At 45.9% G+C, this 4,545-nt stretch overlaps 1 protein-coding gene across 2 annotated transcripts in view; it reads left to right on the forward strand.

Annotated features, from left to right (window-relative positions):
• The first annotated feature begins 1,668 nt into the window (after window positions 1-1,668).
• The window catches only part of KCTD20 (potassium channel tetramerization domain containing 20), a 20,744-nt gene continuing 17,867 nt past the window's right edge, over window positions 1,669-4,545 (forward strand). The window contains exon 1 of one of the 2 annotated variants that reach the window (XM_012646647.1): window positions 1,669-1,979. The gene's annotated coding sequence lies outside the window, so the exon portion shown is untranslated. Of the gene's footprint in view, window positions 1,980-3,474; window positions 3,534-4,545 lie in introns of those variants that run through there. The other variant, XM_012646648.1, reaches the window with a different exon arrangement.

The following is a 4,545-nucleotide window of genomic DNA, read 5'->3' on the forward strand; positions in this document are numbered from 1 at the left end:
AAAGTAATTTAAGAAAAAAAAAAGACAGTAGTTAGCCTGATTCTCCAAACTTTGGGGCAGATTTTTGTATGTCACAAATCTACAGGGAGAAATCTTTCCAGAAAGGAAGAATTTGTTTCAAGAATCCTCTTGCAGGAATATCAAACCTTTTTTTTTTTTTTTTACTAGAAGGCTATATATAACACTGTACTTTATTAAAATGGAAATAAAGTCATTAGTTTGAACTATCCTCTATACTACTTCGGTTGTAAAGTTTGGATCCTATAGCACTTATTCAAATTGGTTTATACCGATGTGTTCACCGAATCTTTCATATTCCTTTTTCCCAGGCACACAGTGAGTTATGACCTCACAGCCTTCTTCGGGTCAGCCAGGTGGAGCCATATGACTAGTTCAGGCCAATGAAACGTCAGCAGAAGTGAAAAGACCACTTCTGGCAGAGGCAAATCCTTGCAGGATTCTCCAGTCTAGCTCTTCTGCCATCCCTGTTGTGCTGGGATGGAGTGCCAAGGACGGAGGCAGCTGGGCGTGCTGAGTCACCACACGGAGGCGAGCTGCTCGGGACAGCCAGCTGACTTACAGGTGACTAGTGCAGCATCTTAACCTAGCCCATCCTGACTGAGATAAACACAATACTGCCCTGCATACTTTATGATCGTAAGTGAGGTTACAGAGTAGAAATGGGAAATGACCCTCAATTATAACGAAAAATTGACACCTTCAGTTTTGAAAATTAAAATTGTTGACCATGGTAAAGCAATTTTGCTATACAAATATCTGTTAATCATTTGAAACCTATTAGAATGAATCAAAGTATTTCTCACATTCCTTCCATTTCAATGCCAATCCTAATCCTTAACCCCAAATTAGTTTTCAGAGGCTCCCTTGTAAGGAAAACCATCCTTAAATTTAAATCTCAATTTTAAAAATCATGCTGTTAGTTTATATAGCCTTCGACAACAATTTAAAAATAGCATAGCTTGCATAATCAGAATATTTAATTAGTATAATTTTTAAAATTACAAAAGCCACTAGAAACCATGACAGTAAGAACTGATGCTATTTTCTTTCTTTTGTTTTTTGTCTTGAAATATTTTACACAGCCGGTTTTCCAATAATTTGCTTCTGGTTGATTTAAAATTTGTAATTCAACTTTGCCGTAAAAAGTAGTTTAATGAATCCAAGTTAGACGAAAACGTGAGGCTTTTTTCTTTCTTTTGGCCAAAAAGCATATCCAGGATAGGGGCTTTCAAGCAAAATGCGTTTAAGGAACTCTAGTATTCTTACATAAATTGACCCCAAATGTATGGGGAGACGGGGCTTCACATTTTTCTGTAAGCATTAGCTGTCCTGGGGCTGCACGAGCTTATTTTACAATTCAGAAAACAACTAACTTTTCCGTCTTAGACCTTTAATAATTGAGAGAGGGTATCCGCAGCTCGGAAACCGAATCCACCCTGGCTGCGCGGGCAGAGCGCGTCCTCCCCGGGCCGGGCGCGCACAGGCGGGGAGGAGGGCACCGCCCTCCGCCCCCAACGGGTCGGCTCCCGGCGGGAGCCCCCCACGCCTTCCCGGCGTGCCCCGCGCGGAGGGGACTCTTAACGTGAAGCGCCGGGTGACTCAGCCGCGTGGCCGCGCCGGCCAGGGCGGGGGGCGCGCGCCGCTGCGGCACGGCCGGTCCCCGCGGCGGCTCCTGGCGGCGCGGCCTGCGCGCGCCTCCCGGGCGGATTCCGGTCCCGAGCGCTGGAGCGTGGTAGGGAGCGGCGAGTGAGCGGCGGCGCGGGACGGGTTCAGGCGCGAAGACCCGGCAGGGCGAGCGCGGCGGCGGGCGTGGCCCGAGTCCTGCCTTTGTGACCAGGTGGCGTCTCCTCAGGACGCCCGCGGCGGCCCGGACCCCCGGATCGAAAGGCCGCGGGACTCAACTCGGCGGGAGGAGAACGTCGGCAGATGGGTGACCGGCGCCTGCCTTCGTGCTGAGGGTAAAGTCTGACCATCGGGGAAGGGAGGTCCCATTTTGCCGAAATGGTAAACACAGTCCCGGGGACAGCTAAAGTGTAACTTGACTGCTTTCTGCAGGCCTCCGGTGGCTTATCTCGCCGGGAGGAACAGTACGAACCCTGGAGTGTTTACTGCAAACACATGCAGACGCGTTTTTTCTGGCAATTAATTGAGCCCAATAAACCGGGTAGTCGGTTGCACTTCCTCCTCAACTCGGGAGCACAGAGTGCCTTTTGCTCGGTCTTTTCATCCCTGCTTCAGAGTCTTCCTTCCCCGCCACCCACAAATTACTGGCTTTCATCGGCGGCTCTGAGTGCAACCGAGATTCTTAACCGGTAATTTGCATTTAAATAAAACCTTACTTCCTGTAGCAGACAGTGTGTACAGGTTTACGAGGCCAGTTCTGCACTCTCAGAAAACTTCTATTTCGGAGTTTGTGATTCTTTCTGAAAATTCCTGGGTTGAACTGATTGATTTTAAAATGAGAATCCAGTGAAAAAGCTAACATGATAAGCAAAGCTGTAAAGGAACTGTTTAACCAGCTTATGAAAATATATTTCCAAGCCCCCCCCACCTTTTTTTTTTTGAGACGGGGTCTCGCTCACCCCGGGTAGAGGACAGTGGTGGGTAGAGTGCAGTGGCGTCATCACAGCTCGCCGCAGCCTCAAACCCCTGGGCTCAAACCATCCTCCTGCCTCAGCCTCCCGAGTAGCTGGGACTACAGGCGTGGGCCACCATGTCTGCTAATTTTTTCTATTTTTAGTAGAGATGGGATCTCGCTCTTGCTCAGGCTGATGTCCAACTCTTGAGCTCAAGCAATCCTCCCGCCTGGGCCTCCCAGAGTGCTAGGATTATAGGTGTGAGCCACTCTTGTTTGCTATTAAACCACTACCTGCAACTGTTACCTGAGAAATTGAGGTGGTTTTTTAGTGGTCCCCAAAACAGAATGTTGTAGTAACATCACTCGATGTGACAAATTCAGAGTCAGAGAACTTCACCCTCAACTCCTCTATCCCCTAAAAAATTCTCTGGGCTGGCGTTCTAGAACATAATGTTGCTCCTTAATAATAAAGTTGCAGTAACCTAGCACCACTTCCAGAAATTTGATGCTAAACATCCGTGATGGGTCCCTGAGTGTGCATTTAAACAAGCACCCCCTCCCTTGGTCTATCACTGGTGATCCAGGGACCATACTTTGAGAAACACCACCATTGGGGTAGGCTAGGATTTTGGTTTTTTTTTTTTTTTTTCCCAATAGATTTAGGGAGTACAAGTGTTTTTTGTTACATGGATGAATTGTATAGTGGTGGAATTGTATAGTGGAAGTCAGGGCTTTTAGTATACCAGTCACCAGAATGGTGTACATTGTACCCAATGGGTAATTTTTGCTGGCAATTTTTAAAATTACCCAACTCCCTATCCCTTTGATGACTTATTCCTCCTCTGCCTCCAGCCAGTCATATAGGCCAAGAAACCCCGACTCTCTGGAAGGCAATGTGAGGAAAGATGGTGCTTTCCTGGACCCTGACACCAGGGTAGGAAATGACTTTCATACATATTCTGATATTGCCTTGGTGGTTTAGAGTTAGCCCAGGCCTGAGTAATCTGTCCTTTTTCCTCGTCAGGGCTGCTTCCAATATCATCATAGCTTAAGCAAAGCCCAATCTCCCCCCTCCCAGCTCACTCCCCTGTAAACCCAGGGCAGCCAGTTCCCATGGCCTTGAGCTCTCAGATTCTCTGGGATATAACAGTACCAGTATTTATGAGGGCTTTCCGTTCAGCTGGACATTAATTCAGTCACCAAATATCTGAGTAATGTCTATTTTGTGCAAAGCACTGTAGCAGGCCATTTTATCAACAACATTGCAAATATGGCATAGAGTTGCATTGCTTCTTTGCGGCAGAAATGACGGCTGAATAACCTCTCCTGCTGCCAAAAGCTTTTTCTATTTCTTACTCCTCCTTCAAGTAGATGTGTAGAAATGAGATTAGAGTTAGGCCATGTGTTTCTGACTTTTTTCCTGTCTTTGGTATCTTTTTGGTGTCTCATTTCTCTTATTAATGGATCTTTTTCTGCTGATTCACAAGATGTCATGTCTTTCCTTTTGTAGCCTTGGGCTTCCTGATTATCGTGTTCTTCGGTAACCGCTAATCTGAACTTCTTGCCTCTCCTTGGCTAAGTGGAGTAAAAAATTGAGGGAAATTGTTGGAAAACAATGATTTCTAGCTGGAAGACCCAGAGTTAGAGATATATCCCTTATATCCCTTAGAGACATAAGGGAACCTATTACAAATTTATTGAGTGCAGTCCTCTCATCTTTCAGATAATCTGAGAGATGAGGTGACAGTGAGGATTCCTGGCTTCTAGCTCAGTGTTCTTCCCACTAAATCATATCAAGAAAAACGCTTCAAAAATGGAAAAGGTCCAGAGAAATTAGGTGAAGAAAATGGAGAGACTTTCATATAACTACAAAAGCAATATTATCCGGAAAGATGGAGATTGAAAGAGAATATGATCCAACCATATGAATCATGAAGAGTAGGCAT

Source organism: Propithecus coquereli, unplaced genomic scaffold, assembly GCF_000956105.1.
Source record: "Propithecus coquereli isolate 6110/MARCELLA unplaced genomic scaffold, Pcoq_1.0 Scaffold248, whole genome shotgun sequence".
NCBI classification, from domain to species: domain Eukaryota; kingdom Metazoa; phylum Chordata; class Mammalia; order Primates; family Indriidae; genus Propithecus; species Propithecus coquereli.